General features: G+C 34.3%; 1 protein-coding gene across 1 annotated transcript in view; it reads right to left on the reverse strand.

Annotated features, from left to right (window-relative positions):
• The window catches only part of LOC135203744 (uncharacterized), a 14,291-nt gene extending 7,445 nt beyond the window's left edge, over positions 1-6,846 (reverse strand). The window contains exon 1 of the mRNA XM_064233688.1: positions 6,765-6,846. The gene's annotated coding sequence lies outside the window, so the exon portion shown is untranslated. The remainder of the gene's footprint in view (positions 1-6,764) is intronic.
• Positions 6,847-11,992: the final 5,146 nt, after the last annotated feature.

Genomic DNA, 11,992 nt, shown 5'->3' on the forward strand with positions numbered 1-11,992 from the left:
GTGTAGCAGCTTATAAATCGTAATTTATATATTGTTGCAACAATGAAAGACTTTGTTATTATGTGATTATCTGATGGCGGGAAGACACCTCCAAAATATGCGGAGTTTTGGGTAACGCTATTATTACGTTAGTGTCAGGAATGGTCGAAGCATTAGTGTGGTAGTTATCGTCAGAGGAATTATTGTAAAAATATATATATATAAGTGCGTGTGTGTGTGTGTGTGTATGTTTTTCAATGTCCATGGATAAGCATTTTCCGTGCGTGCATGCTCCACTGAATAAATAATCATTGCAGATCTATTGACTTCCCTTTCTTTTATAGTTGAGAGTTTTTTTTTATGAAATTATTCCAAACCCGATTTTCTTTCATCCTCATCTGTATCATATTACGCTAAATTATCTTTATCAACTTTTAATGTTTCAGTAGAAATTTTAAAAAATCACAGAGAGAGAGAGAGAGAGAGAGAGAGAGAGAGAGAGAGAGAGAGAGAGAGAGAGAGAGAGAGAGAGAGAGAGAGAGAGAACACAACTCCGCCAGCGTCAGACTCCACTTAGCCAAATTTATCGACCAGAACAGTTGTGTTTTGGAATCCGCTGAAATCTTACATATTAATTAAAGGTGAAGATCATCTCTAGTCGAACTGTCTATGCTGAAGTAGATATTTATTTCTTCATAGTTATGAAAGCTGGGAGACCGCATCGATTATCCAGCATTCTTTGTATGTGGGCCCTCATGTTGTGCACTGCAGGCATGACTTATGATTCTTGCAGCGATTATTCGACCCCTAGCTGCAACCACTTTCATTCCTTTTACTGTACCTCCGTTCATATTCTCTTTCGTCCATATTTCCACATTCTCCCAACTACGAGGTGTGCCTCCTGTTACACCTTCCAAACCTTCATATTGTCAGTTTACCTTTCAGCGCTGAATGGCCTTATAGGTCCCAACGCTTGGCCTTTGGCCTAAACTATATTCAATTCAAATTCCTAAGAGTTTGTAATAACAGATATATCTTAACCATTTATTGATTATCATTACTTTTTTTCTAAGTGGCTAGAACACTATTTGTCGTGGTATTATTTCATGGTTTGCACGGAAAATTACAGCATCATATCTAATACCAAGCGCCTCAGTGTCGTGGTCGGCATGGTGTTGGTGAGCCACTTTGGTTGCCGCGAGTTCGATTCTTGGGCATTCCGTTGAGGAGTGAGAGCTGTGTGTTTCTGGTGATAGAAGTTCACTCTCGACGTGGTTCGGAAGTCACGTCAAGCCATTGGTCCCGTTGCTGAAAAACCACTGGTTCCATGCAACGTAAAAACGCCATAAAAACAAAACATATCGTGAACCATTGAATTTGGGCTTTGTTACGATTATTTCAAGTATAATCTTGTTAAATCTAGTAGTTCATTTTCTGCGTCAGTTGCTCTCTGGTTCCTAAGCAACAATCGACCGTGAGAATGAGAATGAGATGTGCAGACGTGAAGTGAAGTGAACACCACAATTATTTATAACCGACTCCATTAAGTATAACAAATTCCAATACTTCCGTGAAATATGAATTGTATATGAATAATTAAAAGCCTGGATGTTCCTTATTTTCTGTTTTTGTTATTATGATTATTATTTCTTAAGATAATAAATCCTATTTAGCGATTTATTATTATTATTATTATTATTATTATTATTATTATTATTATTATTATTATTATTATTATTCCTAAAGGCAGTACTTCTTATTTGATAATATAGTCTCAGTTACGTTGGCAGAGTGGTGTGATAAAGTATCCTTGTCCTTACTGTGTGCTAATTATGGTGTCTTGTATTAACTTTGATTTTCAGTTTTAGTGTTTTGTTTCTGAAGTGTTTCCTTGGCCAGTTTCAGTTTCACTTGACCGTCTTTTTCCCTCATTTCATATTTCAGAATTATTGATCTCATTATGGCTTCTTTTTAGAGGAACGTATTTACACATTCGTTTTAATGCGTTGATCCCTCGGAAGTTTATCGTCAAAAAATGGTGGACCCTTCGTCTTGAATCCTTCTGGTAATTTGGGGTAAAATTGGTGGACCTATGCCCCTCTCTTCCCTGACTATGACCCACCTCAGTCCAATAACTACCAGATCAGTAGATGATCAGTGATATTTTGTGTGATTTAAGCAGGTACTGTGAAATATCGTGGCTCCCTCGTTAACTTGAATAGTGGATTGTGTACCTAGTGGCTAGTCGAATGAGGTGAATCGCAGAAAGGGCCAAAGAGGGCATTAAAAATAGTATTTTAACACCTGGGACCATTCCTATCTGTATAGATTTTTGTTAAAATGTTGCTATAACTGCAAATCATAGCAAATTCTTAGTGTTGAGAGAGTGGGAACGTCAAATAATTAGTTGGTTTCTGTCAGCTGGCGTTACTTAGCTTAGAAAAGCAATGAAGAAAATGAAGGACATTAGAGGAATATAGTGGGTCAGACCCACTTGTTTGTGTGAATTAGATACGTGGAACTTTGTTCTGAAGGGTTGTTAGTTTTGAACTGAATAAGTCTCCCATCAGTTTCTCTGAATCTGCTCGATGGAGCTCTCCAAAAGACTGGAAGATATTAATTAAATAATTGTTCGATTACAGTCTTCTGTACGGCTTCCTAAAAACTACACGAAATTAATTAGACAATTATCTAATGTCTTTTTGTAATGCTTCCAAAAGTGGAAGACTTTAATTAAATAATCGTTCGATAAAATTCTTTTTAATTGTGCTTCTTCCAAAATACTTGAAGATATTAAATAATTACTTGATAATCACAGATGTATTACATCTCTATATATGTACTACATTGCACTTCATTCCTATTACAAGTCTCGCTTTTGTGTGCTTGTCTTTGTGGCCTTTCAATATTAGATGAGTATTCCAGTTATAGCTCCTTTGTCACAGTCACTATAGATCTTTTGATACGTATATGTAAAGGTCCTTTATTTGTCACATATTGACGCTGGGAGGTAGGAGTAACCTACCTTAGCTTTTTTCGTACTGATAATAAATAAACATTATTATTATTATTATTATTATTATTATTATTATTATTATTATTATTATTATTATTATTATTATTATTATTATTATTATTATTTTACCTTATTCATTTAGAGCATGCCCACTTGAAATTCAAACTTCCAAAGAATATGTTGCTCTTTAGGAAGTAAGAGAAGGTAAAGGGAAATACAGAAAGAAAGAGATCTTACTTATTAAAAAGAAAAAATAATTTAATAAATAAATAAAAATGTGTTAGAATGGAAGGATAATGCCATTTCTCTTAATCTATTCTGGAAAGCAGTGAAACTCTGGCTGTGAAAAATTTAAAAAATGTCTGAAGGCTTTTTTTTTTCTAATTGCGTGACGAATTAGATCTGGCTCTGAAAGGTTACCTAAATTTAGGTAAGATCTTCGGCGTTTTTATAATGGCACGAGGTGTATTGCACACTTCCAGTTACTTGGTTAATAAAGTTACTTTTTAAAAGTTATCTTTGAGATTGACAGTACAGTTGCTACGTATAAAGATCTCTCTTGGGTTTGACTGAATCAGTTTATATATGGAAAGATCACTTCATAATTTAGAGTGGTTTATACTCAGGGGCAAGTTTGAATTGACATAAAATTTAATTTATTTTGTTATTCAGCTTTTGATTTAATGCTGAATTTCTAGGTTGTCAACTCAGGTGAAGGTGTAGCAGAAATTGTGCCTGCTGGATAATGATTGATGTATATTATATTTGTAATGAGAAATATTCCTAGTGTCTCCACTGGCCCTTACTGCTTAGGTCTGAGGACAATTATTACTATCTGTCTTTGTTTTGGGTCCATAAACTAGATTTATATATAATGTAAATATGATAACATGCACACGAGATTTTATGCAAAAATAACTTTTTATATTTATTTCATATTTGCATAAGCTATTTTACCATTAATTTGTGTTGCCATATCAGCGATAGTTCTTCATTATTTTTTATTTATTTTAAGAGCATATAAGTTATTTAGCACAAATTATTCCAGGCGTGTATACAATAACAACAGTGCTGAGTCCATGTCCAGGTTTTAAATCAATAAGATCATGAATCCTACAAGAGTTGTTCAGTGAATATATCCGCGTGCTCAGATGTTTTCTTTGTCCGTAACAAAGGAACACAAAAGTTGTAATATATTGATCAGAGAAAGCTGGCTGAAGGTGGTTTTCCTATCTAGCGTTCTTTGGAGAGCTCATAGTCTGGTTTATGTATTAGTTGATTGATGAGAATATCTGTGCTGCTATTTTGAGTTGCTTGTTCATTCATCTCTGGCGCCAATCTGATTGCTGGTTGATGACCATAACACCAATGTTCTCAATCCTTGTGGCCTTCCGTGACCAGCCAGTGTTTTTGCTTGTGAATGTACTAGTGTCCACTTTGTTCACGTTTGATTGTTTCTTTTTTATTCAGCTTAAGTATAATTAGTCATTTTTAAAGGAATCTTTGTTAAATTTGACAGTCTTTTATACATTTTGTTTTTGGTTTTCTTACACGTGGGATCCCTGCTTCGAGGGAGGTTGTTTGTGAGGTGAGTGGCCCATTGGCATTGGTGTAATGTTGGTGATATTATAAAATTCAAATACTTACAGGAATTGATAAAGTTCTCTTATCTGCTCTCACCTTTTCAATATCAGTCTCTTGATAATTAAATGTTTCCATCAAGGTAAACAAGACTCCATCCTCTTCCCCAAAAGATTCGTAACACCTGACAAGTCACAACTTCTCATATCACTTTAAGAATATTATTATATTTTTTTATTATTTTTATTAATGTAACCATACAGTTAAAAATTATGGTATTGTAAGAGAGGGTCGAGACAGTAAGTCCCGACCCCAGGAAAGTTCCATTGTTTCCCTAAGCTCCTACTATGGTACATTGATTCTGTTTTATACATATATATATATATATATATATATATATATATATATAGGGGTTAGCTGTGAGAGACTAACCTTGGGTTGGACGACGGCAAATCTAAACGTGTAACCTTATTTCCCGTAAACTGTCCCCTTTTCAAGAGGCATATATATTGCTTCCTTTGTTAGGAAGCGCAACTTTTCGCCACTGCCACATTCCTTTGTTTTTTTCTTTTCAGCCCTTAAATTGCTAAGGAAACTGTTTCCGTCATCCTGTTAACAGTTGTAGTATAATCGTGCGTGTCAAATCTGATAGGCAAAATTGTGGAATGGGTTCTTGAATGAACCTGTCCAAAGTTCAGTTGCCGTCAATCGTATAGGGCGCCTCGAGTTTTATAGATATGAGATAATAGATTATATTTTTAATTCGTTTTATTGCTTAATTTCTATTGAAAGCTGAGGACACTGGCATTACATAGAGGTTTGCAACAAGACTGATGAAATATCTAGCAAGATTAAACTAGTATAAACTAGTTTTCGCTTTATTATTTCTTCTAAATTAAATCGGGACATGTTACAAGTTTTTTGCAGAGTATCCTTAGCAATCTCCAGTCCTGAATATGTCGTGTGGTACATGGCAGTGAGAGAAAGAAACTAATATGATTGCTTTAGGAGTGGAGCATAGCAATTTGTAGTCTTGCCATTACTCTGATGAATTGGTTCGTGCTGAACAGTTTTAGGAAGCAAAATTGCCCAATTTAGGTGTTTTATAATGTTAAAGTTGATAGTCCATGAATATGTGTCATGCCAGTTGACTAAGTAGATCAATATTTTTTTTAATGTTATTCATGCGATTTATATGATTTGGAAATGAAAAATATCTTATTCGCTTAATTCATACCGCCATTTTTTCGGTATTGTTCAGATATTTAACAACCGAGGTATAAGAATCAGTAGTTTTTTACTTTTTATGTGCTGATAATTCCAAAAATAAAAACGATTATTTTCAAGTACTCTGACAGTTGTAAAAATAAAAAAAGAAATTGTAAGTTATAGATGCGTTAAAGTACTTTGACAATTCTCAAAATAAAAGAAAATTAATTAATTGCATTTGAAGTACATTGACAGTTGTCAAAATAAGAAATGAATTTGTAAGTTACTGATATTCTCCAGTACCTTAAAAACTGTTTTATTTCTTTAGTTTTACTAAGAAAATTCTAGCGACTAAGAAGTTACTAATATTCTCAATTACCTCAAAAACTGTTGTATTCCTCTAATTCTGCCTCGAAAATTCTAGCATCTAGCAACTAGGAGCTAAGAACTACTACGCTGTTTAATTATTGAACGTAACCTTGGCTTGTATTTACCTGGTATTACCTGCCACCTATTGTTATGTTGAGTAATTCATCAATATTCATCTATTGATCTGTTGGGTCTGTATGTTGTATCTTGCACTTGGCTGATATACTCTTTTGGCGGACGAGATGATAATAATAATAATAATAATAATAATAATAATCCTTCTATCATAATCACTATAATGTCTACCATAATTGGGTTTCCTGGTACTGATTATTTCTGATAACTGATATCTTCATAATATCCTAAGTAATTCCTGCAAATTATTTTTATAAAAAATAATGATAATATAATAATAACAACATTCCCTTTATCATAGTCATCATAATTTCTAACATATTTTGCTTTTCTGATACTAATTATCCGAGAACTGATACGTTTGTTTCAAAATGGTCTTAATTATTTGCTTTAGCGGAAGGAATTGCCGCAAACGAGAGGCTCATTCATCCCCACGGCCTATAGAACCTCCTCACATGACTGAGCATAGGCTTACCTTCCCTTTGCCACTCCACTGCAGTTCAATACAGTTCCGTAATCAGTGGACTTCCTCCGCTTATCACAGTTCATCGGATACTGCTTATCGCTGCTTGGCCCGAAGGTATGCTTTGTGGCCCCCACCCAAACGCACATACACGCACACACACACACACCTACTGCCTCGTCGATAACTAATTTTAGCAGGGAAGCATTAACTTTGTGTATAGCGAGGTTACGCGCATTGTGAGATATTCTTGATTCATGGGAGCTAAGTGAATTTACCCGTCAACCTCCATCTGACTGGCTTCGAAGCCATCTGAAAGATACATGTATTTATTTTCCCTTGCACATTTTCGGGGCAGGTTGGCGTTTACTAGTTTATCTTGAGCACTTGTAACTCTCTCTCTCTCTCTCTCTCTCTCTCTCTCTCCTGTAGATCTCATCGACATTTTTTGGACAGTTTTCCGTTAACTAGTTTATCTTAGGAATTTTTAACATTCTCTCTCTCTCTCTCTCTCTCTCTCTCTCTCTCTCTCTCTCTCTCTCTCTCTCTCTACTGTAGTTACGATAATTCCACTTTCTTTAATCTGAGGTGTATATCATTTTTATCGTAACACTCTTCACAAATTGTTTTCATCTTTGTCTGTTTAAATTTATCCAGATCTTTCCCAGTGGAACCGTTTTAATGGTCTAGAGGAAGCGATTATGTATGCATACAGGTATGCATGCAAGCGTGCGTGTGCGCGTGCATTTGTGGATGCACAAGAAGCTTTACCATAGCAGAAAGAAGGCCATATTTCTCGCCGCTGAGATTATAGCAATTTCACATGGACTGTCATTTGTCATTCCGTTTTTGTCATCTTTAAATCAATATAATAATAATAATAATAATATAATAATAATAATAATAATAATAATAATCCAATAATTAATTCTTTTCTTCTTCTTCCGCAGAAAGTTATTTGTTGATTTTCAGGAACGCCTGACCAAAAGTGGTCGTCGTGACTTGCAACGGGCGATTAGATATGACGAGTGGTAGGAATGTAAACATTTGGATAGAACTGACCTTTTCATTGGTGTATTTCTCAGCCTTGAACTGTCTGATATTTTCGTGCATATATATATATATATATATATATATATATATATATATATATATATATATATATATATATATGTGTGTGTGTGTGTGTGTGTGTATGTATATATGTATGCATGTATGTATTTATATATGTATGTATGTGTGTGTGTAATGTAATTATATATGTGTACATGCATATCCACGGTAGCATCAGATGGTTAAATTGTTTTATTTTTGTTAGTGAAAGGGATTATTTATTACTTCAATAGTATCCTATTCTTACTTAGGATTATTCAGAATAGCCTGCCTGCAAAAATGAAAAAATCACCATAGTTTTTAAAGAGGAATTCTCCGAGGGGGTAGGGGGGGCGGGAGTGGGGTGGGTGGGTCGGGCGGTGGTTCAGCCAGCGAAATGCATATTTCACAGGCCAATGGACTTATTGACCTTTCGCGAGAACGCTCGTGATTGAAACTTTCATGTACGTTCAAGAACCGATAATTATCAGATGTTATTACGATCTGCTCATATCTTGTGGGTTGTCGATTATAAGCGTATGGTCCAGGGACATCTATAAAAGTTGTGGTTTTTTTTCAGTATTTATTTGTACTTATTTATTTATTCTCATTTTTCTTTAATCATTATATGAACACTGTCACGATCAGCCCTTATGTATCGGTTTGTTAAAGGTTGTGTGTTTTTTTTAGTATTTATTTGTACATTTTTATTCATTTTTGTCTCTAATCGATATATAAGCATTGTCGTCGTCAGCCCTTATGTATGGTTTGTCGATCATAAGCATAAGAGGCCAAGGATATCTATAAAGGTTGTGTATTTTATTATTTATATGAATTTATTTGTTAATCCTTGTCACTATACCTGTGTCAGGTGAGTGGCTCTGCCTGATAACGCATAATTTAACATTTTGGTCATTCCTGTGTTGTTATTACATTTCATCATTTACCTACCTTTTCATCTGTTAATTTTTATTTTATTAATGTATTTTTTTCTGATAAGTAGCCACGTCTTTCTGTGTTTCCTATACCCTCTGTTACTTCTTTCAAATGAACACCATGATATTCTTTGGAAGGTTAGATTTCAAGTCAGTGGCCCCTTTGGGCATGTCCCATACGAATCGGGTTCATCTTCTGAATTAATAATAATAATAATAATAATAAGAAATAATTAATAAGAATAAAAATAATAATAATAATAATTATAATAATAATAGGAAAAACTCTCTATCGCGAGAGTATATATCATGTTCTAAAGGGTTCACAATAATACAGTGTAAAAAGTCCGTGTATAATTTTGAAGACTTTACAGAAAGCTTTCGAACCCTTCCCTGGGTTCATCTTCAGTCCAAATGAACAAGTTACAAGTACAGAGGTAAATTTAAAAAAACAAGTCTCGTTGAAAATCGTTGACAACGGTCGTTAACCTGTTAATGGGCCAGGTGAGAAAGAGGGTAGTTAACAGCAACTAGGTGATACCCTCTCCCCTATCAATCCTTCTGGCTGCATTCCTGTTGGATCTTCGTACAGGTTGTTGCAACATTACATGAAGTCCTTCATCCAAGGGCGTAGATTGGGCACCGTTATCAGACTCCCCCGGGGCAGCGGTTACCTGGACTGGAAGAGGCAAGGCAGAGGCAGCATCAGGAGAGGGAAAAACAGAGCCTGTCCCACAGTTAAAATCTTTTTAAAAAACATACCAGTAATATAAAAATTAACAAATGGGTCTTCGTTGACAAAAGACTTGTTTCCTTCAAAGGAAACAAGTCTTTTGTCTGTTTTTCCCTCTCCTGATGCTGCCTCTGCCTTGCCTCTTCCAGTCCAGGTAACCGCTGCCCCGGGGGAGTCTGATAACGGTGCCCAATCTACGCCCTTGGATGAAGGACTTCATGTAATGTTGCAACAACCTGTACGAAGATCCAACAGGAATGCAGCCAGAAGGATTGACAGGGGAGAGGGTATCACCTAGTTGCTGTTAACTACCCTCTTTCTTCACCTGGCCCATTAACGAGTTAACGACCGTTGTCAACGATTTTCAACGACTCTTGTTTTTTAAATTTACCTCTGTACTTGTGGTAACTTATTGTTCATTTGGACTGAAGATGAACCCAGGGAAGGGTTCGAAAGCTTTCTGTAAAGTCTTCAAAATTATACACGGACTTTTTACACTTTGTATTATTGTGGACCCTTTAGAACAGAATAATAATAATAATAATAATAATAATAATAATAATAATAATAATAAAATAATAATAATAATAATAATAATAATAATAAATAATAATAATAATAATAATAATAGTAATAATTTTCTCAGAAGGTGTTTGTGTGTGTCCTTTCACCTGTCAGTGAAAATGGGTGGGAGTTTATTTTGCAGGTTACTTTTCTCTTCTCATGCATTAAAATGGCTTGTTCTGCCAGTAAGGAGAACGAGAAATCTTCATTTATTTTGCCTGTTATTGTTCCATCGATACATCATTGCTTTACAAGGTTGTGTGGGAGATTTTAATTTAAAAATTAGTAGTATGAACATTCTCGCCATGAATATCTCTTAAATTATGAGATTTTTATGTTATTTTCTGCTGCACTTCTAAATTTTTCAATGCCTTTTATTCCAACACAGATATCAATCAAGCGCTACCATTTTCTACAAAGAGCCATTTCAACGGGCCTGACTTTCTGGGTTGTAGACGTGAGTGTTCCGTTAATAGACTAATCTGTTGTAGTACGACATAAACGGTCATTTATTCCATGTAAAATTTAGAATTTTATTTTCTACAAAATGTTCTCATCTCATTTTTGCACTGCTTCTTGATTTTGGTGAAATGGCTGGAGGTTTTACCGTTGCAACTTTATTAATTATCAGTGGGACTTCGTGCTTGCCGATTTTTGTATGCTAGAAAACTAGAATTTTATGACTTGAAAGAATTCGTAAATAAATCATAAAAATAGCTACTGTTTTTAAAGATTACTAAATAAGAATAGTTCATACAAATTTTAAACCGTCAGGCAATCCATCCTTGCTAGATAAAGACATAAAGTTTTAAGATATAAAGAGTTTTTTTCTTTTATAGAAAAATTGATAAACGTGTTGTGTTTAGGATAATTAAATACAAATGGTTAGAGTTTTAACCCGTCCGGAAATTCGTCCATGTTAGATAAAAAATAGTATTTCCTTTTATATGTAGAAAAATTTGCTCAACAAATCAGACATCGGATCCTTCAAAACATTAAATGAAAACCGATGCAAAGGTCGTGACCTTGATATCATAGCGACTTCGCCGCTTTTAGGAGTCACTGAAAATTCATTGCCATTTAAAAATGGACCCAGAAGCGCAAAACATTTAAGGTCAAGGTATTTCTCATTTTGGCCAGTGATTGAAAATAAAAAATAGATCCACGGGTTTGGCCAGGAGAGTTGTTCAGATAGTTTCGTTCTAATCCAAATAGAATTGCTTAAGAGATAGAACATAAAAAGAGATAATTTGTATAATGTTTTTATTTTCAGATGCAAGGTGAATTGTTCATATTGCTTCGTTTTAATACAAATTGATCTGTTTAAACGGTAGAACATGAAATCAGATTATGTGCATTAGGACTTATTTTTCAAAGATAAGATATAATGTTCGTATAGTTTCGCTTTAATCCAAATACATTTGCGCCTGAGATCGAAATAAAATTAGGACATTTCAGAATATTTCGTATGCATGTGAAAGTCTAAATCCGCTTGTACAACAACTATTTGATTAGGTATAAGAAACTTTATTTGGCATGCAATGGCTTTCGTGGAGTCTTATGAAAGAGTATTTAAAAAGGTCCTTTCTTTGATCTCAGTTCGTCATTTTTTCATTTTCATTTATTTTAAATTCATTTTTATTTCTTTTTTATTGAAGGTTAATTTTCTAAGTCTTCGAATTTACTACATAGTTTATGTAAAACCTTAATTTACCCTCAGCTGTGGCGTTGTCGATAGGGGGTCTTTGTTTGATTTTAATTTTTAACTTCTATATCATCATTGATATTGTAGATGAATTCTTTTCTCTTTCTATATCAATAATAATATTGGAGGTAGTTTCAAATATCTTCCTGCTTATTAGTTTTCATAGTAATAGCAGAGGCTCTCTAACTACTTCTTTACTCTCTGGCAAGCT

This window comes from Macrobrachium nipponense, chromosome 24, assembly GCF_015104395.2.
Source record: "Macrobrachium nipponense isolate FS-2020 chromosome 24, ASM1510439v2, whole genome shotgun sequence".
NCBI classification, from domain to species: Eukaryota; Metazoa; Arthropoda; class Malacostraca; order Decapoda; family Palaemonidae; genus Macrobrachium; species Macrobrachium nipponense.